Source organism: Myxocyprinus asiaticus, chromosome 10 (assembly GCF_019703515.2).
Source record: "Myxocyprinus asiaticus isolate MX2 ecotype Aquarium Trade chromosome 10, UBuf_Myxa_2, whole genome shotgun sequence".
NCBI classification, from domain to species: domain Eukaryota; kingdom Metazoa; phylum Chordata; class Actinopteri; order Cypriniformes; family Catostomidae; genus Myxocyprinus; species Myxocyprinus asiaticus.
Window position 1 is genome coordinate 9,132,860 of NC_059353.1, and position 26,317 is coordinate 9,159,176.

Below are 26,317 nucleotides of genomic sequence, written 5' to 3' on the forward strand. Positions count from 1 at the left end.
TTAAATTGCCCCATTGAGCAATAACTAAGTGCAATACACAGTTTAGTCTTTTTTTATATATTTATCCAACACATCCAACCTCTTCTGCCATTTCATTCCTCTGGGGAAAAAAACCAAAAACATTTGCACTGTACATAACAGATAACAGATTTGTATTAGATTGCACTACGTATGTGTATGTGTGTGTCTGTGTGTGTATGTACGTATGTGTATAACTATTTTTTATTTTTTATTATTATCTATGTCTTGCTGCTGTTTTTGTATTGTTTTGTATTGTTGTGTACTGGAAGCTCCTGTCACCTTGTATGTGTAAGCATACTTGGCAATAAAGCTCATTCTGATTCTGATTCTAAATTACAGTTTTTTTTTTTTTTAAAGTCTGCTAACAAGAAGTAGCCAAATACATTCAAGCCATTTGAAAGGGGAAATATCTTTTTAAATACTCTATATAACTACCAGATAATTTTATATAATTTAATCAGAGAAGTATTTATCAAAAATAAAACTGAAATAAAAAAGTAAAAAATCTAACAAAATTATGAAAAACTCAATTAAGATTAGTATAAATCTTGAACAGATACATTTTCATTCAAACCAACTAATTAAACTAGAAAAAAACTCATTTATATAAGTTCTGAGTTCTAAAACATAGTGATAAACAGCAGCATGTAACTAATCATTTCGAAACAAAAAAGAAGGCCGAGAATGACATGCAAGGACTCCTGCGAAGAGACTGAATGAATCAGTGAGTAATTTATTTGATTGATTAATTGTTTGTTTACATGAATAATCTGAACAAACCAATTCACTATAATAAATCAAACCTCCCAAAACAACATATGAGAAAGAGAACAGTTTAGGAGAGCATGTTTGTTTAAATGTTTAGGTAGGAGCATCTCTATGTTTAGTTAGTTATTCCCCAACACTGTCTACATAGCTGTACTATTTTCATGTCTTTCGTATCACTTTGTGATCTGTTTCTTCACACTTAAGAATTTTTAATTTTTTTTTATTCAAATTCAATATTTCATGTCCATTTATTGATTTACTTCGTAAGTATTTGGCGAGAAGCTGCTTGTCGGAATCCTGATCACCCTGGCGAAGTTAATTTTGTGATAATGACTGGCTAAATGTACATTATCCCCTACATATTCATTATTCGTTTTTCCTCAAACCAATTATTTACGAAGTGCACGTTGTTCATTTGTATTACTCTGTACTTAAATTGTAACTACATTGTAACATGACCACTAATGTAAATTGTGGCATCTTGAATCATCAAAAGCCTCTAAAAGTTATGGTGAGGTCATCATTATTGCATTGGCTCATTAAGTAGTCATTGGCCAATACCCTATCTGTTCAATGCCAGATGAGGCCAGTACAGCATTAGGGTTCTGTTTTGTTTGACAGGGCAAGTCAAATGAAAATGCCCAGCTTTCAGTGAGGTGCTTAGGTTCATATACAGACTCCAGATGCTGCTTTCTGCTAGAGGCACTGCATACTTTTATCTTTTCCTGTCTCCTTCTCTCCATCCAGAACTTGCGGCTGTGAAGATGGTTTGACCGAATATGAAATTCAATGGGCTTTGTATATAGGAGATCAAAGCCTTTGCCGTGACGTCTGCCAGCGCTGAGGTGCCTTTTCTAAGAGATTCCGCTGCATCATAATTTTTATAAATAGATTATAGAAAGTCACCATTCAGAGGACGTTGGTGTGGCAGATCTCAGCAGAGCTGAAACAGTTTTGTTGCTATTCAAGAAGCTCAGAGCAGGGCATTTCAAAGTCTCAAAGTCTTAGACAGTGGGCCTTCCAAGTGACAAAACTTCAAAGATGTGGCCTCTCCACAACACTGCAGATTTTATAACAGGCCAAACAAACAAACAAATGAGATAGTGTATACATGTAAAAAAGAAAATCACTTTGTTTTATTGAAATACAGCAAAAAAAAAAAAAAAAGAAGAACTCTGACCAGTTAAAGTTTTGCAAGGTATCATGCATTGTCTTCTAGTGTTATATTATCAACATAATTCATCATATTTTAGCTGATGGAACAGTTTGTTGCTAATGATTGATGTATACTGATATAACCTTAAATTCAGTTTCATATACAATGTGTTTGATATGTGTCATACACTGGTGAGAGGGAAGTTCCAGATATTTTACTTTCATGGCAGACTCATGACTAAAAAATCCTCGTAACAATTTCTTGCAAATATTATGAAAATGTCCTTTTCATGGCGTTCTCACCAAAATTTGCACAATTACGTCACAGATTCTGCAATCTTCATATTTACTGCGCATGATTAACCACAATATGTTTCTTTATACTTATAAATAGATACGTTTCATTACATTATACTATCGGTACATTTTGGTATTTTAGATCCCTTAACCCAACTCTATTCCAAAATCTAACCACTTATCAACAATGTAAAACATGTTTCAAGCAGGAATGTGTAGTCACAATAGTTGTATATACATCATGCTATAATATAGATTTTGGAACACCTAACCCCACGCCTACACCTAAACCTAACCAATAATATTACAGCAACATCACCAGCTAACAATATAAAATACGTAAAAAGCAGGTAAAAGTACAGTCACAATAATGTATTCCAAAAATGACAAAAAAGCACAATATAAGTAGTCCAAATGACTCGTGCTGCATTTAAAATCTTCTGAAACCATACGACAGCTCAAGAGTAGAACTTTTAATTGCAGGAAATCTTTCTTTCCATGAAGGCATTCATGACTATTTAAAAAATATACATCCAAACATTAGAATCTCGCATTTGGTCACAAGACACACAAGAGCCAGTGGCATTTGACATGAGTGACGTCAAACCTGTCATAAGGCTTGTTGAGGCAGAAATTTGGAATAAAAATAAGCGAGGCCAGCGAGCAGATTGGAATGATGATCGCTGAATAAAACCTTGTATTTGGATCTGTTTCCCACACAAAGCATCTGAAAATTTTTTGATTCAACTTATTATATTTAGTGCCTTTTTTGCATGGGCTTTTTCAGTTTAACTTAACTGGATAAGTTTATTTCACAAGTAAAAAGTAATCTGAACTGATTGGAAATAGTTGTAAAAACTTCAGTTTGGTATGCTGGAATTAATTAGTTTAGTTAGCTGAACATAATTTGTATGTATTTATAACAATTTTATTTAGTTTACTGAACTTTATGGCCTGCTGCTGTAAAGTTAGTGTTAAGCAAACCTTACTTTAAAGGGGTCATGACATGGGGAATCAAAAAACAAACTGTACATTTCAGAACTGAAAACTTCCTCCTTAATAGAAAAAGAGCATTTATTTAAACCAAGCTGCAAAAATGGCTCGATTGGAAATAGTGGAACCTGGACATCACAAGGACCAAATACATCTGTATATACAATGTCTACTTTTCAGTCATTGCACCTTTGGCCCTGCCCACTGGTTCTCAGTCTGTCAAACAGGTGAAGAGGAGAGAGATTGGACTGTCATGGGAGATTCATCCAAAGTGGACTTAGACAGGACACCTTGTGCCTAACTGGATTTAAATGTTTTTCTACACAAACGTGCACTAGACAAACGGCTTTGACCATTATCATACATCTCGCGCCGCTTTTAAAAGTTATAATTATAACTCTAAAATGGAGACACCCATTGTGTTTCACTGAGCTGCGCTGTCTTGCTGTTGTGCTGTTTGTGTCCTGGACCATTCCATCTGTGCTATTTTTAATTGTTGGTCTTTTGTAAAAAGTGTAAACATCTTTGATCATTTTGATGCGTTTCCGGCATTGTGCGCCGCATTTTAAGAGCGGTACAAGCGCAACTTTAAAAAACTTGTGAAACAGCCACAATATGATTCAAACTTTGCAAAGGAACTTTTATTGGAAGATGGGGCAGTTAAAACTGGACTATTGGACAAAAAACTGTAAATAACCAATTTCGTTCATGAATATTTCATATGTAATGAATGTTTGAAAGTTTATTCTGTGCTTGAGTGAACAGTTTGATACATTTAGATGAAATGTGTTGGGTGTACGTTATGTGTTAACCCTGAAATGTAGTTTTAATGTTGTGTGGAGTTTGTAAAATTTCTTCGGATTGCATTTCAAATATGCCTGTTTTGGAAGGGCTGTACGATGTTAGCCAGTCACAACAGTTCACGGTTACATTGAAGTCTTAAAGGGCCAGGCAACTTAAAACCGAGCGTTTAAGACAGAGGGCCAGAGACAGGGTGGAAAAGAATTATATATGAATAAATTATGACTGTTTGGTGCAAAAAAACTTTGCTAGCATTCTAAATGGACCTCAGGGAAGATAGAAAAATTATAAAAAAGAGTATGTCATGACCCCTTTAATTATTATCCATGCAAGTTTTGCACTGCTGAATGGTCTCTTCTTGAGACACACAGGCTACACACATATAAGTGTGATTAGGAGGCACGTAGATGTCAGCACCTGACACACAAACCTCAGTAACAACAGCAGCACAAATAAAGTCTGCAAATAGCAAAAAATAAGCCTACTAACCTTATTATTTATTCATGCTGCAATGCATGCTGGGAGCTGGCAAATCTATGTTCATATAACTTTGTTAAGCAAGTTGAGACGACAAATACACTTGTTAATTCAACTAAAGAACAAGCTGATAGAATCACAACTTAATATGTTAAGTTGACTGCACAATTTAGTTGTGTCAACTCAAAAAAGCACCTTGTTACAACTAAATGTAAAAAATAAAATACAAAATAGTACATAAATAATACATAAAACATTTTTACAGTGCTGCTCACAGATAGCATGGATTATTTATATGATAATTTCTGAATTTCTAATTTTTGAGCTGCAACTCACATTCTGAAACTCCCTTTATGTTCCACAGCAAACAACACAATGAGCAAATACTGTAAGAAATTCACAAATAAAGCAATGAGTAAATGATGACATTTTAAAAACAATTTTTTTTTACTTCATTTCATTTTAATATGACGCTTCAGGTAAAATATTGAAATTCTCGAAGTGAGCTGAATATGGCATCACAGTAATATATAAAATATGGACAAATGCTGTTGGTTTGGTAATAGAGGCTACTGACCAAGGAGAATGTTTTGTCACCAACAAAAAAATCACTATTGGGACGTAGGCTATAGGTATGAGAGTATGTTGTTTGCTTTTTATGAAACAACAAACAAACAAACAAAATTTTTTTGGATTGTTTTCCTTTCCAAAAACAAGGAAGTCTATTTTAAATGTATCTTACTTTCCCCACAGAAATGAATGTTTAAATGTGATGTGTGTAATTTTTTAAGTGTAAAACACTTCTGACCAATGAAGGGGAGAGTGTTTGAAAAAAGCCATTATTTTTGGTAATTTGTTTGGTGGCGCTAGTGGCGCAGAACCAGAAACCGGGATTCGTTTCCCCCAATGTTAAGCTACAATGTTTGCACAAATTCATAGTGGCAGAGCTCTGGTCTAGAAATATTCTCGTATTATTAATATTGCATTTTCTTTTAATTTTTGTTTTGCATCTCTCTTTTACATACAATTTTACATTTGACATCTTTTTAGTTTTTACTTAAATTATCGTCCTTCTCCGTGCCTCCCCACTAAAACAGTATGCTCTGGTGCCCCTTATGACTGAGAAGAAGCAACTGAATTAAAATTACAATTTAAATAATCATTTACCTTCCAGTTTAAAAACAATCTCTTGAATTTGATTTAAATGTTATTTTGTATTTGAGCCCTGAGTATTATGTTTTCACTTAGTATCAGGGTATTAGGTTTGTCAACTATATATGTGTCATAGAAGCACATGTTGTTGTGGGTGTTTGGTTTGAAAATAGGAATAATGTGATTTTCTCTTCAGTAGAGATACCATCTACTCAGCTTGTTTGTGGTGCTGTATGTGAGATGGCAGTATGTAATCATCAGAGTGTCTAAGTGTAGTGTCTGTCGAACACAGTCTTTTCTCACTGCACCCATCTGGCAGCTTTGGAGAGGAGCGGCACATCAGCCCCGGTGTATTTCCGAGAAAAAAATCAGAGGCGGCTGTCATCTCCTTATTTCTCAGTCTGACTATTCTCTCGGAACAGGCAGCTGGTGTCTTGGCATGTGTACGAGAGATGGGAAATCCAGCAAATGCTCAGCTCTCCTAAATTTCATTACCAACGGGGGTCCACCCTGAGAGTTGACAGTCTTCATTATTCTGACAGAATATTCTGGCATGGGTCACTTGATGACTTTTCATGTACATCGATGGAATGATGATGTCTGACCTGTTTCTCTAGGAGTCGGAGTAATGCTGCTTGAGATTTCTTGACTGAAGGAACTTGGCCTCTGTTTTTGGACTTTGGCGGCTGCAGATTCTCAGTGGAATTAAAGTCCAGTATAGATTTGAATGGGATTCAGGAAACAAACCCTGAAATTCTCAGGCTGGAGCCTGCTTTCCACCACACACAACACTGCCAACATTCCTCCACTGGATAATCAATATCTGCTCTTTCTCTTGGCATATTGGTATATTCCTGATGGTTTGGCCAGACAGCGTCTGTAGAAACTAGATCAACAAAGACGAAAATACCCTGGATTGAGGATACTGATTGTTTTAGCAACAATCTTATATTAATTTCTGCCAAAACCATGCTGAGAGTTGTCGGATTTCAATATTCCAAGTGTTGTGGGCTTGTCGTTAGACTAATTTAAAGTCGTAAAGTCATGAAAAAAACTTATATTAAAATAGCCATGAAGAAAGCAAACCAGATTACACACATTTACAGTTTCCTTTTGGGGGGCGGGGGGGGGGGGGGGGGTGGGCTTTCAACAAATCACTTTTTTATTCCTTCCAACATCAAGGCAACTTGGAATAATGTCATATGGCCATAACATTGTAACGTTACAATACTTTATTTGGGATGACATCACAAGCTGTGCAAATATCAGTATAAGAGCTACTTAGAAAGTGGCAAGCTCCCCAGTCACCCATCTTTTACCAACTTGATCTCATTAGTATTCATAGGTAGTATTGTACATTAAGTTTAGTTTTAGTAAACATACATTTTCGTACATTTGGATAGACACGGAAACAAAATATCAACGTATTTACAGCATTTAAAATGCAAACCCTCTTATTTATGAACAACTTTAGACATGTACAAATGATAACAGATCCTTTGCAGTCAGTAAATCTGTAAATGAGTGACACTTTCAGTATGTTAATGTTACACCCTAACATCAATTGTGTTTCCTACATACAAGTCTATTTAAGATGGTGTCAATATGTTGATATTGTAAGTTTCAGTGTCTATCCAAACATACAAAAATGTTTGTGTACAGGTTACGTACAAATACCTTCTGAATACTGATGAGATCCCTTCTTTAACAGACCTGCCAGAATGAGAGGCATAACTTAATTTTGGCCCTGAACTGTTACCTGCCAAAAAGCATTTAATCTGAAATGGAGAGATACAACCATTGAAAAAAATTATTTGAAGTCAGAGAAAAAACACTAGTTGGGCAATTAACTCAGACTTGTTTATTGTCTCTCAGCATTCAGTGCCAGCCCCGTGTGCTCAGCACACTGTTTATCAGAGGAAAACTTTACCGCAGTGAACTTGTGATCGCACTGATAAAGCACCATGTGTATTAAAGCAGCATGAAGATACAGTGTTTGTAATCTGCAGAGCAAACCCAGGCAGTTTCTCTGTGCTGTGTGGTTCTTTATCTTGCCAGTTCCCACTCTGCCTGGCACTGTTGAATGCCTCGCGCTGAAAGGATCTTTTAAATCTGACAGTCTCTTGGATTAAAGGTAGCCTGCGAGGATGAGACAACAACAAACTAGAGGTGAAATCGGGGGCAGTGAAGAGGATTCATGGGAAGCAAGCATGAAAAAAGCAAAGGGGCAAGTATAAAAAAGGGCAACAAAATATGTCTAATCATGAATCCGTTTGTCATCTGATTGTCAATTTTTATCTAAGGAAGTATTTGCCTGATGTTTTAGTACAGATGTGTTGAAGCCATGGCCTGGTGGGCATAGTGCCAAGGGGTCAGGGTTTGGCTGGTTAGCTTCAGAAGTTTGCCCCTGCTAACTGGTTGATACCATAAATACATCATTATGCTGGTAAAAAGCCTGTATTTCCATTGATGGCCATATGTATTATAGTGTTTTATGACAATATAAAGGGATAATGTACAGTCAGCCGGCTGTTATCTCAGGACCCTGATGTGAATCGAAGGGGTCTTGTATCACCCTGAAGGGTTTATTTTGCGATAACAACCAGCTAACTGTATAATTGTCCTGCTTATTACATGGCTACTAACCAAATAAATAGTTAAATGGACTTGAAATAGTGATTTGCATGGAAATTATGTTATTATGTGAGAAGAAAGAAATTGTGAAACAGCTGAATTCCACCTCTGGCGAAAATGACCGTCTGACTGCTCATCATCCAGCTTATTATAAAACTACTTGTCAAATAAATAAATAAATGGACATGAAATATTGATTGATATGATATGAATTTATGTTATTAGCTTACTTGTTAAGATCGCACAGTTATACCAGAAGTACGAAAGATGACTCGCAATACCCAGATGACTGATATATGTCTTAATCCCCGGCGGTTGTTACTTACAAATATCAAACCGCTAGATGCCACTTTTGACCAATCAGAATTGAGTATTCCTGAGTCCCACGTAATAAATATATTATTATTTTTATTATTATTTTCAAGCAAAGCAACATATAGATAGCAAACATTTCAATTATAATATACCAGAGCTCTTTTAAATACATGACATTTTGCTGTTTTGTTGCCTTTAATATCACAGCTCATGTACCGGTAGAATAGTTGTGATTGAAGAACTTGGGATTGTGTGCATTCTTGTGGTGCAGATAGCCAATCAGGGGTGCATTTCCCAAAACCATCATTAGCCAGCTATGGTCACAAGATCCATCGTTACCAACATAGCTCATCGATTTGGTGTTTCCTGAAACCAAAGTTCCAACGAACATTAGCAAAAAGCATTTCAAAGTTGTGTGGTTGAAACTACATCTCTTCACCTGTGGTTAGAAGCATAGTTTGCTGTGTAAACATAATTTCACTTCGCTGAGGCTTCTATATATTTTTTATTTATTCAACATACATATACACTGACAACGTTTACATGCTCTTAAGAAAATGGCTTACTCCAGGGTTATGCAGAAAGCGGTGTTCTGAAACGTAATGGGTATGAAAAGGCTGTTAAGAGAAAGACACACGGTTTCTGTCGGAGAACATGGCTATGTGTTCATGTTAATGCATAAGTGAAGTTGTTATATGTTTTTGAAGAGTGTGTATGTGCTCAAGTGCGTCAGGGGAACCGCGGAATCTGATGAAGAGGGAAACCCCAGTTTTGCAGCGCAATCTATCTGTCGCATTAAACAGTGCACTCCACTTTCATGTCTTCAGCAGCTTTCACGTATTAAACAGCTTTCTGAAGTATGTGCAAATGAGCTATTATGATTTAATATCCGCAGAAGTTATTACTCCACCACCTGCATAATGTCATTAATGAAAGCTCTATATTGTTGAACCAACATTGTTTGAACGATGGATGTGCAACAGTTACAACTTTTTCGGGAAATAGTCATGACTAGCTAGTTAATTTCTCTAACGATGCTTTGTAATATGATGGTTAAGCAGTGAGTTACGTCGTTGTATGGGAAACATACCCCAGCATTGTCATTGACGTAATCACTTACCGCTTAGGTGATTGGCTTAAAACAAAAAGCGCTTTGGCACCACTGGGCCAAACGGTTCTGTGTACAATGAGTAATGGTTCCAATAGCATTTTTAATTGAACATGCTTCAGTACAGTACAATAACCAACTGTTAATGGTAATCCCTGTTGTAGGTGATCATGTAAAAACAGTATTACCAGACCCATTCACCATATTCTGTAGCACTAAATTCAAAGTTTTACTTGTAATATAATTATGTGAAGTACTTGCTCTGAATATGTTAGCTTAGTAGGATAATTGATTAGCTTGCAAACTGTAGGGAATGCATGATAGAATGTTAGCTTTGCTGACTAATTGGTTAACATGTTAACTGAAAACACAAAGAGAAACTTCTAATTTGACCATTTGTTGCTGTTATATCATGTGATTTGTCATTTGTAATTGATGCATTAATTGATGTATATTCATGATTAAGGCAACATAAATATTTAAGCGATATTCTAGGATTCATTAACAAGCACTGAATAAAATACCCCATGCGGCTTCTTTCAGCCAATGAAAATACTTTGGGGTCCAAGGGACAGGATTTCATGGGGGACTGAATATTACATGACAGCAATACTAAGTGCCCACGAGTAAATATGGCAGCAAGCAGGTTGGATACTTCTGGGGTTGCTTGAGCCTGCTGAGCAACTGCCATTGAAATGAATGGGAATGTTAACATATGCTGTAGTTTTTCCAAGGTTTTATGGACCTTCTTGGGAAGTGCATATGGTCCAACATGTTGCAACCCAAGTTCGATGACTACGTCTTTCTGATGTAATTTCTTGATAGGCTACTGTTCCTTCCTATTGGTTCCACTCAATTCTTCACTCTGCTTGTCTGATTAAAGGCACACACACACACACACACACACACACACACACACACACACACACACACACAAAAGACTGCATATGGTTTTCTTTGTGGTAGTAATTATCTTCGTCTTGATTTAACAGACTTTTGACTCAGATGACTCACACAAAACAGTGTGTGTCTTTAAAATAGCACTGGGAGTCATACTTCTTTTGAGCTGCTGTGGACACTGAACTGCTGTGTGCGTAATCCTCTTTATTCTGATTCCTCTGCGGATGGCAGATTAATGAGTGTATGTAGACTGTATGCAGCCTAAAGCACAGAGCACTTCAGATTGTCAGCACACACAGACATTCTCTTACAGTCTGTGGGGACGCTGCTGAGTGAAGGTCATTAAAATCAGATCAGTTTTACAAACCGAATGGATAATAGATTTAGAATAGTCCAGAGTTTTGATGGAGGCCAAGTCCATTTTGATATATACAGTATATATATTTATATATATAAGTTGTAACATGTGGAGTTGTCTTAAGCCGTAAAGTATGAGACTCGTTTTATGGAAAAGCACAATGTTGCAGTAGGGCTGGGCAACAGGGCTAAATATATATAAATATTGGAATATTTGCTTTGAAATGGCTTAAAAGGGAGTTTTATTTTTTATTTTTTTTAATCAGAGTAACTGTTAGGTGGTTTGACCAAACAGCCATTGTAGCCAAGTAGATTTAAAATATTAATGTTAGAACTAAAACAGTTCACAATCTAATAAAAATAATGAAGGCATGCTTTCCACATTGTTTTTTTTTTTTTTTTTTTTTTTGTGATGAAAATGCAGAGGTCACTGTTTAAAATTGAGATGAGTTGGTGAGTCAGCAGCTTGCATGTTCACTGCCTTGTGAAGAGGAGACAGATCAGACAGGCCCTCTGAACCCTGAGCACAAGGCCAGACTCTATCTGCTTCTGACTGACAGACCCCTGAATCATCTGGCTCCAGTCAAGGACCGCCACCAAGAAAGCAAACCAGGCCTTATCACAGAGAAGATATGTCATTGCCACATGGCAAAGGAGTCAGTGTTTCTGTGTTCATGATAATGGGTATCAAAATGTTTTTTTTGTTATCCTGCTAGCAGGACTGGACAAAACTCTGAATTTAAGAATCCCTTTCAGTTCATGATTTGGGATTTGAATTAAAGGGGTCATGAAATGCTTTATATATATATATATATATATATATATATAGTTTTATTATCTTCCCTGAGGTCCACTGATAATGTTAGTAAAGATTTTTGCATTAAAACAGTAATAATTCAGTAATATACTGTATGATAACTTTGCACCCTGTCTCTGGTCCTCTGTCTGAAAAGCTTGGTTTTGGCCTAAGCTCCTCCTTTAAACTTCAACGTAAACGCCAACTGTTCTGATTGGCTAACATCGTGCATCACCTCTAATACAGCCATTTTTGAAACTCAATCGGAAAAAAATGAATAAGGATCAAAACATTACAAAACAAAATGTCAGGGTTTACACATAACCATGTCAACCATGGAAGTGTCCGTTGCGGTGCGTTGTGCCGACAGTAAACAGATGTCCCATTCCATTTTGCACTGCACGTGGTGGCACTACTACTGCCAACAACACAAATAAACAGTTTAGAATGTTAGTGTCGACACGCCCAGTGTACTCCGTTGCATCACGTCAACGGACGTGCCCGGTGTAGACAGGGTGTCAACACCATATACTATCACTCAGTTATGACATATGAAATATTCATGAATGAAATAGTATACTTACTTTTTTGATTGTGTCCAAGTGTTTTAACTGCCCCATCCTTCAATAACAGTTCCTTCACAAAGCTTGAATTGTTTTATGACTGGTATGAGCCGAACATACAATACACTCTAGCTGAAGACACATCCACATCCAGTTTCCAGTATCATTCCATCATGTTTTCATAGCACCAACAACTAAAAATAGCGCAGATGGGTGAAAGAACGCATCCATGTTTGTGCTCAAAACAGCAGGGCAGCAGCTGAATGACAGAGAGCTTCTCCTCTACAGAGTTATAACTTGACACTGCCTCTTTTAAAAGTGGCCCGAGATATGTATCAAGCGGTCAAAGATGTCTGTCTGTGCATGTTTATGTAGAAAAAACATTTAAATTCAGACAAGCACATGAAGGTGTCCTGTGTAAGTCCATTTAGGTTGAATCTTTCATGACAGGCCCCATCTCTTTCTCCTCTTCACCTGTGTGACTGACTGAGCATCAGTGGGTGGGGCCAAGGGTGCAATGATGGGAAAATATGCGTTGCATATACAGATGTTTTTGGTCCTTGTGACGTCACAAGGAACGAATTCCAAACGAGCCGTTTTTACAGCTTGATTTAAATAAATGCTCTTTTTCTATTAAGGAGGAAGTTTTCAGCTCTGAAACTTACAGTATGTTTTTATAGTACAATGACCTGTTATATTTCAAAAGATCAAATAAAATGTGATTCCTCATGTCGTGACCCCTTTAAATTGGTCACGCCCCCATACGGCATTTTTTTTTTTTTCTTTTTTTTTTTTTGGGCCAAAACAAATTTTAGACTTATTGTAAATATACAGTACAGTATGCTGTAAACATCCAACCAACCATCAATTTTTTATAGCCGCCCTTACTTACCTCGGACCAAAGACAGGGAAACACCCTGCACAGGTGGCCAGTCCATCTCAGGGCTAACACACACAGACAAACACATTCACACTCTTACTTACATCTACTGGCAATTTAGAGTCTCCAGTTCACTTGACCTGCTTGTCTTTGGATTGTGGGGGAAATGGAGAAAACATGCAAACTCTACACAGAAAGGCCCAGGGTGAGCCAGGACCAGAAGTGGGGACCTTCCTTCTGCGAGGTGACAATGCTACTCATGAGCTATCAGGTCTTTTTAAACCGCTGTTTAAACCACATTGCAAAATAGGATATTGCTAAATGTACCTGGGGCAAGTAAATACAATTCCAATATCAAAGTACATTTATACTGTACATAAATGCAAATGTGTTTAAATTTGAACAAACTCAGTTTTACAGACTTTTTATATATATTTTTAATATTTATATATTTTGATTTTAAAATATACAAATCTAAAAAGGAATAGAGGAATGTACTGAATTAGATTAAAACAACTAAACTAAATAGTCACACAACAGAGGAATTTCATTAGTTTAACATAAGCGACAAAACACAGATAAAACACACATTTTGATTAATTATGCCTAATTATAATAATTTTATGCCTATAATTATACATATGCTCCACCACATTGTTTTCAAATAAAAAAAAATATATATTGACATCAAAATTGGATTCTATTGACTATATACAGTATTAACATTTGGCTTCATTTTGAAGACTTTAGGGTAAATTATAGCATTCTGGGAAACAGAAAAAAAAAAAATCATGGTCCATAAAATGAAATTTAATTCATTAAATATAATGGAATATACTGTATATAAATTAAATTCAAATTTGTATGTTTGTAGCATTTTGAACATTATTACAGTAATATCATTGAAAATATTTTTTGAATTCAAATTAAATTCAAATTCAGTAATTGATTAAAAATCTGAATTATGCACAAATCTATTGACAGAATATTTTGAGGATTAAGGTAGAATGTTGATTTTCATTGTCTGTTCTTCTCCATTTGTCTTTCAAATAAATCTGCTGAGTCTGTTTTTATTTAGTGAACTATACCATAAGAAAAAGTTGGACTGCTGAATTTTTGTTCTGAGGGCCTCAAGAGTCTATAGCTGCCTCACTGGGAGTTTGATGAAGCCATAACAATTTTTATCTCATTGTATAACTGGTGCTGAGAGACTTGTGGATGTCTTACATTTGGATAACATTACTGAATCCAGCGTAACCAAGTCCTTAACATGAATCCACTGTGGGGCTTTTGACCCAGACATGCCATTAGTCAGACACCACTATCTCCAGTAAAACAGCACAGAATTTGCTACAACATCTCATCTCTCCACCCATGGCAGTGCAATGCAAAATTAATCGTATTTGAAATTGTAATAGGATTATGCTATTTCATTAACAGGAAGTCTGGAGTAATTAACAGTGTAATACAGTGAAAGTGATGAAAGTTGTGTGAGATGTAATAAGTTAAACTGTAAACTAAAACACAAGTAAAAAGTCTTTTCTAGATTAAATTACACTACATTACAAATGGATAGTAATGCATATTAAGCTGGAATTGGAGAAAGTATCCAATTGCAAACATCATCTTTAAATATCCTAAAACAGACCAAGTCACTAGTACTAGTTTGAAAGAATCACAAATTCAATTATGTCATGTATAATAGCAGTTATTTAAGAGAAATACAGCTTTCTTGCAAAAATTACTTGTGGAACAGTTCTCCTAGGGCCAAGTTTTGTTAATTCTCTTCAGGTGACAATTAACTGTGATTAAGGGACAAATCGATCTTAAAGATGTTTCTCCCGAGTCATGCTGGTACTGTATTACAGTAGAAATTATACAAGACACTTCACACAGTTCATTTAATCAGGTACAGCAGACAAGACCTGGCTAATATGTCACAGCAGGAAGCAGCCTGTCACTGGTAAAGCGGTGAGACTCCAGGCCAGCGCTGTTGTAAAAGTGCTTTCCTTTCAATTACCTGCAATGAAGATACAAGGCTGCGTTTTGTACCAATTAGCAGCAGCACTAAGCAGACGCTGCTGGCAGAGAGGTAGAAGAAATGAACCTGCAGCATGATTAATTCTCTTCACCTTGCATATCATTTGCATTCGGCTTCGTCCCACATCGAACATTATCTTTGCATTACTTTGAGATGGTGTTAAAACCTCAAGGGTTTATTTGCAGTTTAAGGTGCTCCCAGAACCTCTCATATTCTACTTCCTTTGTGCTTGTAGGCCTGATGAAGCTCTGCCTTTTGAATGTTACATAGTTGTGAAGTGGGTTTGAAGAGCCTTTAAAGGGAGCGTTTGAACGTCTCACAGAGGAAGCATTAAAGAGCCCTTCGGGACAGAAGAATGTGATATTGTGGATTTGGGCTTTTGGTTAAAAATGAATGAATATATTTGAGATTAACATTTTTCAAAGGTACCAGCAAGCCTTTCAGTGGTGAAAGTGTCCCCATGTAAGAAAAAATAAAAACTGATGAATTAAAGCTGTTTCTCCCTCACTATCAATTCAGTTTAGGACAAAAATAATCAATTAAAGCAGTCTATAGAAGTCTATAAGAAATTCTATTATTTTTCTCCATATTCTAGCATGTTTCCTCCTGTTGTTTTACAATGTTACCTCTAAGCTGCAAATATATGTGGTCAGGGATGTTGGGACTTTGGAATAAAGCTCAAAATGTATTAAATCAGTGTGAAATGAATGGGCAGTGTTCCAACATGGATTTGCAGGATGGAACAGCTGTGAGAACTCTTGTGTAGAAATATGCAGCACTGATAAGGTCAGAAACATACTTAACCCAAACACAGACACAATTGCTTGGCCAGTGCATTGCAAGTGTGCAGTCCTGCTGAATATACTTAAGTATACTGTTGCATTGATGTGGCGAAAACAAATCTCTGTACTTAAAGGGTTATTTCACCCAAAAATGAAAATTCTCTCATCATTTACTCACCCTAATGCCATCCCAGATGTGCATGACTTTCTTTCTTCTGCAGAACGCAAACAAAGATTTTTAGAAGAATATCTCAACTCTGTAGGTCCATATACTGCAAGTAAATGGTGACCAGACCTTTGAAGCTCCAAAATGCAGATAGAGGCAACATAAACATAATCCATCAGACTCCAGTGGTTTAATCAATGTCTTCTGAAGCAATCCAGTTGGTTTTGGGTGAGAACAGGCCAAAATGTAACAGATTTTTCACTGTACATCTTGCCAACTGTCTCCTTGGCGATCGTAATTTCAAGCTCTCACTTGCATTGTATGAACCTACAGAGCTGAGATCTTGTTCTAAAACCTTTGTTTGTGTTCAGTAGAAGAAAGAAAGTCATACACATCTGGAATGCATGTGTGTGAGTAAATGATGGGAGAATTTTCAGATTGTCACCTTCAAATGCCTGTGTCATCAAATCGGATGGGTTGTTGTTCAGGTAGCTGGCTATAAACATGTTGACTTTAATAACTTACTTAACAAGATTCTCTTCAAACTGTTGCTTCACCATGACTGAAGTTGACCTGAAAGAAAAGAATTGCCGTAGAAAACGACAGTTTACGCTAATGTCTGTAATAGTGCCTCCTGTGGCAATGTTGAGAATGAAACGCTTGTGACACGTTTAAAAAAGCAACAATGCATGAAATTGAGCTTGCATAGATTAAAGCTTGCATTCATGTACTTGCATTGAGTACTTTTCTGGCATTATTTGCAAGATAAGTCAACATGATCACATAAGAAGTCAGAATGTTCCAGTACCCTGACATCCTGTCTACAGTGCCAACAGTAAACGGCCATTTTGAGCTGCACATGCTGGTGCTACACAGTAAAATCAGCAGTGTTGATTCTGCAGTGTAAAATGTTATGAACTCCTACAGAGTTGGATAAACAATCTGCAGTGTTGAAGAGTACCACGTTTTGGTGTTGTTACCTGTTGTAGTTTCATTTTTACTCTGAAAGTGAAAACTGCCCATTTTCTTGACTCTGCCCCTCATGGACGACGATGCCATTTTATGTCTTGATGCAATTGTGAAGGTGAGTGCTTAATTGGTTCTCTCTTTTTTTAATTAGATGCGAAATACAGTTGTGTTAACTTATCGACTAAAGTAAGAAATATAAATGGTGTCGAACACATTAGAAATGACTAACAACGCACGCCTTTGTCAGGTTTAAGCACGCTCATTAAAGTTTAGCTCAGAGATGAACAGAAGTATGTGAAGGTTTCTCACTCGAGACTCTCTGGTTTCCTGAACGAGGGTATTTTTATTTGTAAACTTAATCTGTTGTTGAAGTGTGCTGAAATTTTAGGTGGAATTTAATTCTTGACACAGTGAATTTAATCGCATTTTGATTTGTTCTCAGCCTTTTGGAAATCTGACATTCCCAAATCCCGCCTCAAATCAGGCAGAGGCTCAACGAGTCTGACTGGTGCTGAAGTTAATGAGGACGCATTTGAGGAGATCCTATAAGCTAGCAAGCAGCCAAATTTGGGTGTTTTCCAGTTCATATCAGATACTTCGTCAAATGGTAATTTTATATTAATCTAAAATCATACATTTGACTTTGTCATCTTGTGTCCATGCATTACAAACACGATGAGGATTGTAAAAATGTACACGTTAACGTTTTATATTTTTGTGACATATTTAATGAATTAGACATAAAAACGGTATCTCTTTGCTCGGACTGAAGCCCCATTCACATTATCAGCGATTTTGTCGCTAGATGTCGCTAGTCTCTGTATTTCTTGTCACTAGTGGGTGTTCCTACTGCTGTTGCTCTAATGTTATTGGTTGGCTGCACATCTGGCCATAGCCTTAGAAAATCTGATCACAGATGAACTAGACTGCCAGTTAAACAAATATATAATTCTTATTTTAAAAGGAATAATTTGTTTTGCCTCTAATAATCATCATTCTGCTGGGGAGAGTGGGATGTGTTGAATTTTGAGTTAAATGCATGCAAATGGAATGTATTACGTGTTGTATATGTGAAAAAAAAGAAAAAAAGATTTTTATGTGTTCATGATTCATCTATTAAGTTTATCGATCGTCAAGCAATAGATAGCAAGTTTTAGATAGCAATTTGTTTTTCTGCACAAATACATTCAATAATCATGCAAGCATATGCCATTAACATCTGCAGAAATCTAAAATTAGAACGCTAACAGATGCCTTTGCTGGCAGCATGTCACACATCATGGCCGCTCACTTATAAACAGGAAGTAGTCTCACCATCACATTGGAGTGTTTTTATATAAAGATTAAGTTCATACAAAGTGGTTTAATCCATATTTTCAGAAGAGATCTAATTGGTTTTGGATGAGAAACAGACCAAAATAAAACGAATTTTCACTATAAATCTTGATAGCAGTCTCAAAACCCATTGGAGTCATATGGATTACTTTTATGCTGCCTTTATGTGCTTTTTGAAGCTTCAAAATAGTGGTCACCATTCACTTCCATTGTATGGACCTACAGAGCTGAAATATTCTTCTAAAAATCTTAATTTGTGTTCTTCAGAAGAAAGAAAGATCTGAGATGGCATGAGGGTGAGTACATGAGTGAATTTTCATTTTTGGGTTAACTAATCCTTAAAGTGAATTTATGGGAATTTGGTACAATTTCTAGACTGAACAAAGACCAAGTGCATCTCTGAAAGTATTCAATGTCAGTGAAGAAAAATCTGATTTGCAGATGTCTTATAGGACTGCCAATTTCTTTTGGTTTATTATATCCTACTGCAATCTTGTTTAAATCATATTTGTCATAAATACGTCAAAGTCATATTTGCTCATTTCTGGGGACATTAGATTATTTATTCTCTATTTTATTCATTTGTGCACCACCTCATAAATGTGACTACCTGTATGACCTCTACACACTTGGCATACAGTATGTGTAAAAGTAGCCATTTTGCCCATTTGTTAAATAAATAGCATTTTAATTTTTACATGCGTCTTAAGACTCTTGATTTTAGATTTTCTTGATTTAATTTTTATGATAATGTACAGTAAAATAAAAAATAAAAACATGTAAAAAGACATTTTGCACTGAAAAGAGTACTTTATTAATAACAACTTTTAGAGTCATCTAAAGGAATAAAAACAACACCAGAGGTGTTAAATTACTCATACTGTAAATCTTGAACAAAAATGGTGAGTGTAACACTACACTTTGAGTGTTGTATTTTTAGCACTATAAGGTGTTGTATTATCATTGTAAGTAACACTACAAACGGTGTACTTTATACTTACAGAGTGTGACCAGAAATGATCCAAAGTAGTGTTAAAATTAACTCTTTAAGTGTTAATTTAACACTGCTTATTTTACTGAGGACTCCTGCCAACAAGACAAATATATGGTTTAGAATGTCCGTTTGTATGCTTCTAGACAGCCTCAAGCTGTTGCGATGCGACGTGATGCGACATTGCTCACGTCTGATGTAGACAGGGTATGACATCAATATATATATATATATACACTGGCGGCCAAAAGTTTGGAATAATGTACATATGGAAAGAAATTGGATCTTTTATTCACCAAAGTGGCATTCAACTGATCACAATGTATAGTCAGGACATTAATAACGTAAAAAATTACTATTACAATTTGAAAAAAATGTCAGAATTTCTTAAACTTCAAAGAGTTCTCATCAAAAAATCCTCCACGTGTAGCAATGACAGCTTTGCAGATCCTTGGCATTCTAGCTGTCAGTTTGTCCAGATACTCAGGTGACATTTCACCCCACACTTCCTGTAGCACTTGCCATAGATGTGGCTGTCTTGTCGGGCACTTCTCACGCACCTTACAGTCTAGCTGATCCCACAAAATCTCAATGGGGTTAAGATCCATAACACTCTTTTCCAATTATCTGTTGTCCAATGTCTGTGTTTCTTTGCCCACTCTAACCTTTTCTTTATGTTTTTCTCTGTTTCAAAAGTGGCTTTTCCTTTGCAATTCTTCCCATAAGGCCTGCACCCCTGAGTCTTCTCTTTACTGTTGTACATGAAACTGATGTTGAGTGGGTAGAATTCAATGAAGCTGTCAGCTGAGGACATGTGAGGCGTCTATTTCTCAAACTAGAGACTCTGATGTACTTATCCTCTTGTTTAGTTGTACATCTGGCCTTCCACATCTCTTTCTGTCCTTGTTAGAGCCAGTTGTCCTTTGTCTTTGAAGACTGTAGTGTACACCTTTGTATGAAATCTTCAGTTTTTTGGCAATTTCAAGCATTGTATATCCTTCATTCCTCAAAACAATGATTGACTGACGAGTTTCTAGAGAAAGCTGTTTCTTTTCTGCCATTTTTGACCTAATATTGACCTTAAGACATGCCAGTCTATTGCATAATGTGGCAACTCAAAAACAAACACAAAGACAATGTTAAGATTCATTTAACGAACCAAACAGATTTCAACTGTGTTTGATATAATGGTAAGTGATTTTCTAGTACCAAATGAGCAATTTAGCATGATTACTCAAGGATTAGGTGTTGGAGTGATGGCTGCTGGAAATGGGGCCTGTCTAGATTTGATCAAAAATGCCTTTTTTAAAATAGTGATGGTGCTGTTTTTTACATCAGTAATGTCCTGACTATACTTTGTAATAAGTTGAATGCCCCTTTGGTGAATTAAAGTACCAATTTCCTTCTGAAACAGCAAAATCTGTACATTATTCCAACTTTTGGCTGCCATTGCACTGTATACACACATTGCTCTTTTATCATCAGCTGGTCATTTTTCATTAGCAGGGTTTAACTCTCTGGACCGAGACCTCTGTGCTCCACATCCATCTCAATCACATTACAAATGTCAATAGTCATTTCGCCCTGTTACCAATAAACATCCCAATCAGAGCGTGCTGAGACAAGGCCATGTTGACTCTGCTAACTACATGCCAGTCCCATGGCAGTTTCTAATTTCCTCAATTATGGACAAGCCCGACCTGTCCCACAGTCTCCTCTCTCTGACTCACTGGATCAACACAGCAGATATTTGTTCAGTTGAGCTACATTACACTCCGTGCTGCAGCGTGCTTCAAACACTACCACTGCTTATTTGTACACACTCAATATGGCAAATCGGAAATTATAACAGCATTTCTCAGGCACAGCATTCTTGGCTAGGCTTAGCAGAAAAGTTATGATTGTTCCATGTAATGATGGATCTAACAACTGAAGAGGCCAAATAGTAACTTGGCTGTCCTCCTATTATTGAGAGAGATACAGTAGTAGAAGGTAATCTTTTTATTGACTTACCTGTAAAAGGTGAAGTGTGTAATTTTTGTGATGTTACAATACTTTCTCCAGTCCCATCTTAACATTCAGAGACAAATATAAGTAAGCCATTAGGCTAATTTCCATAAAAGTGTAAACATTGTGGCTGGTTGGCACCATCAAAACATTATTCTGTTATTTGGAGTGTCCTGATTAACTTGACAAAGCAAATATAGTGTGATGGAACTAATGGAGTTTGGGATTGGACTTTCTGTTTTTTTGACAGTGGAAGACAGGAGTTTTCAGGAAACCTTTCTAAAAACATTTTAATTGTTATCTAATAATTAACCTTCGATAGCTTGACTTTCCACATCTAACTTTATGCATGTCGCAACCAGAATCACTTTAGTTTGGATGCAGATATAAAAATTCTGTTACAGTGGATATTCTGAATATGAACCAAAATTCCAATTACAGTACAAGTAATACTGGCATATGCCAACGTTCCTATATAGATTTTTAGAAACTTGAAAATTGGCTTCATCAGATTATGGCAATCAGGTTAACTGATAAAGTGAACATGACACTTATTTAGTGAGAATATGACCATATTTGAAAACTAATCACAATTTACTTGTGCCTTTGTTACTGTGTTGATGTCATTGTGCATTCTTTCTTCCACAAAATGACTGAAAGAATTGTTAACATAACCATTAAGGAACCTGAACTGTTAAGTGGAATCAGAATCTGAACCAGAATTGTTAAATTCCTAACTATTCTCTTCTGTATACCTAAGCAGCTGTTAAACAGACTCATATCAGGGCAGTTAAGTGTGGGACTGCTGTTTCAATATGTGGAAGGAGAGTTCATGAGATGTGCCTGGGGGTTCTCAAGGGATCATATCATGATGAAGGCATGACACTGATGAAGCCTGTGTGCTTCTCTTCTCAGGCCACCTAATATGAAAGACCCTCCATCAGGGGGGTCTGACATTCCTCAAGTATGAACTTCTCTCCTCTCTATCTTCCCCTGAGACACTGACCTCAAAAAAAAGCAGAGCCAATATAACAACTTAATGAAGATCCGTGTCAAGCAAGATGGGATTGTTTATGCTCTTTAAAGAGGTAATGAGGTGGGCGATGATCTTCAATATTTTAAAGAGAAAATATTTGGAATAATTTCTCTTTTGTTGCTCCCTTCTGTGTCTCTCTAAATAATCCACAGATGATCATAATATTGTCATCTTTTGTGATTCATAATGTAATAATAACAGCGGTGAGCTTGGGATGTTGATGTCCCACTTCACTTACCCGTAATGTCTGTAGGCTTCAGTGTTTCAGGGTTTTTTTTTCCCCCTCTCTTAGTTCTAAGGCCCTGCGAGAGATCAAAAAGCGCCGTCGCCATCTCTGCCTGCAGTCTGATCCCTCTGCGCTGCAGAGTACTGCCAACAAACAGAAAATCTGCTGTTACAAACCCAAATTAGCACGCCGCAGCCTCCCGAGCTTATCACAGCACCATGTACATCATATCTGTATTTGCATGTTATGATTAAAAGTGACATCTTTATTGGGTATGAATAAAAACAAGCCAGGATTTTCCAGTGATTTCTGAGTGCTTTTATGTTCCCTGGAGTTCATGGGGTTCATCTTCATGTAAACTCACTCTCTATATCATTTGAAAAAGAGAGTGATTATTTTTGATGGATGTGTTTTATTTTCCCATTTATTTACTGGTTTTTGCAGGCAGACAACCTGTGCTATAGATGAGTCAAAATCAAAAGCAGGTACATCAAAGGGTAAAACCCTTTGCTTGTTTTGATTAAACCCCCATCCCCTAGGAATCTATGCCCCTGCCCCATTCGACCAACTGGTCACCCAGGCTGACTAGCTGAAAAGTGCCCAGAACTCTTCTAAATCCAGCAATCAGGCAAAGCTGGCCAGGCTGGGAAACCAGCTAACCACATTAGGCTGGCTTATATAGTTTTTTTTTATTTTCTGCAGTACGGAAAACACACAAAGTAATACACAATTAAGTAAACAGTGCCACATAATATACACTCACTTAACACTTTATTAGGTACATCTGTACACCTAATTATTCATGCGATTATCTAATCAGCCAATCGTGTGTCAGCAGTGCAATGCATAAAGTCATGCAGATATGGGTAAGGAGCTTCTGTTAATGTTCATATCAACCATCAGAATGGGGAAAAAATTTGATCTCAGTGATTTCGACAGTGGCATGATTGTTGGTGCCAGAAGACGGGCTGGTTTGAGTATTTCTGTAACTACTGATCTCCTGGGATTTTCTCACACAACAGTCTCTAGAGTTTACTCAGAATGGTGCCAAAAACACTATGGCTACGGTAACGATAACCACTCTGTACAACTGCAATGAGCAGAATAGCATCTCAGAATGCACAACACATTGAACCTTAAGGCGGATGGGCTACAACAGCAGAAGACCATGTCAAGCACTTTATTAGGACCATAGTGTTTCTAATAAAGTGCTCAGTGAGTGTACAGTATGGATGTGCTTTTGCTGGGGCCCATTTGATTGTCTCTTTAGACATGTTGCTCATTCTGCTGTCATGGCTAGAGACATATGAAGACAATATAATGTTGAAAACCTTCCACTTCACAACATAAAACACAGTTGTGCTGTCACTGAACCTCACTTCAATTGCATAATGTTTGCATCACTTGCTCCAAACACATCATTTGGATTTCACACTCCTCTGCTGTCTTCCTCTATCCTTGGCACTTCTTGATGGGAACAGTTTCATCTGCAAACATTTATTTTTTTTTGGCCAGAGGAACAGAATTTGTCAATCTAAACAACTTGAAAAGCGATTTAGTCTCACTCCCTCTGAAACCCTGTGGCTTTAACTTCCGAAAGCTATCTCTGCTATTAAGACAAGAATCAGGAAGATCATTATGGAACGCTAATCGCTCCAATGAGTCCATCTGAGGAATTTGCCCAACACAAGCACTTACGTGGTTTCCTACAGCTTCAAGAGCCGTTTTGCCCCATGACAAAGATTAAGCGCTGAATGCGTCACCACCAATTACTCAAACAAAACAGATTTTGTGGTAATTAAAATATCAATGAAAACAAGAAACATTATGCAGCATAATAGAAATGTGATGGACCATGACATTATTCTCAGAGGAGATTTCCTCTCATATTGCACTTTTCACTTTAATTTCACTCTAAGCAGTTAATGAATCCCTCTAAATGACTTCCGAAGTTTCTCCAGGGGAAATATATCAGCATAATACTGTTTCTTTTTGTGTCATTAAAGAATTTGTACGTCATATCCTGAAATTTTATAGACATGAGAAAACTGTAGTTCCTGCAGCTGATTGTAATGAGATAAGTTCTTTGCTGCAATCTATTGAATCAGCGTTCTCAGCCTCAGTTTACAAGGTACTGTGTTGATATAACTAGCTCATTTGAGGATGAACTAATTTGCCAAAGTTTGCCATAGTGATGTCAAAAGTACCGGTACTTCGAAACCTAGTCAGTATTAAAAAAAATGTCATGATACCAGTGTTTCTGAAGTACCGGTAGTACCGAGCACAGACTCAAATCGATACCCGCGAGCTGTTTCACTTACATTCGACTGCTTCTAAATGCTCACACACAAATCTGACATATTTGGGGAAAAATGAATACACAATTAATCTAATTAAAGTCATACTGCTTTTAACTCCAAACTCCACAGAATTATGTGCGAGATTACGGAGCAGAGAATTCATCCACTGTGAAGCGCGCAGTACAGACAAACTATATATTTATATCATTAAATCACAGCATTTGCACTTGAATGATCACACTGGGCCATGTAACCAACTGTTTATGCAGAAAAGTGAAGCTTCCACCAAAAATACAAGTCAAAATAAAAGCATGATTCAAAATCAAAGTTAGATGCCTGAAATTGGAGAAATTGTGACAAAAATATATTAAAACTGTATAGTTAAATGTAATATTCACTGTATTAATAATAAATATAAATAATAATAATGATTATTATTAATAATAGTAAAAATACTACTACTACTACTACTACTACTACTACTAATAATAAATGTAGCAATATATCACAAGCAAGAGTGCTGTTGGACTGAATAAACATTTGGTTAAAAAATGCAATGGTATGTTAAAGTAATTGCTCTATATTAATTTGTTAAAGGTTTTAGGAATTAATTTGATGAGACACTATTTTAATGATTATAATTTTTTTCATGCAGGTCTATAATTGTGGTATAATCTATTTAATATAAAACTGCCCCTAAACATTACATAAACATGGTTGGTACATAGATGCCGGGCAAACAGTCTCTTCTTTTCTAAGTGTGTGGTTCTTGGCCAGAATAAGCTGCAATATGGACCAGATCTTATGCTGTTAGTGAAAGGTCTGACTATGTGAGACTACTGAATCTGTTTTTGTATGATCAAGAAGGCTTATGCCCTTCAGATGTTCTGTATCCTTTCAAATGCGTATTCGTTCTCACTCAGTAGAGTCTGAAAGTGGGAAACGACTTCATTTAAATGGCTTTGACAGTTTCTTATACAGCTCTCTGTCCTCAAAATTATTTTTTACATTGACTTATAAGTGACCTCAGAATTTGCATTTAACACCCTCGATAACATTGAAACTGCATATTAAATAGCTGAGAGAGTGAATTACTTTTTTTTTCTCAACAGATTTCACCCTCAAGAAGCTGGAAAGTGTAGAAAGACTAATGTGGTTTGTAATTTTTCATTTGCTAGATAAGAATGTGCCATGGAATGTTTCATTTTTTGACTCTAAAAATATTTAATAGATTACAGTCAACTCTA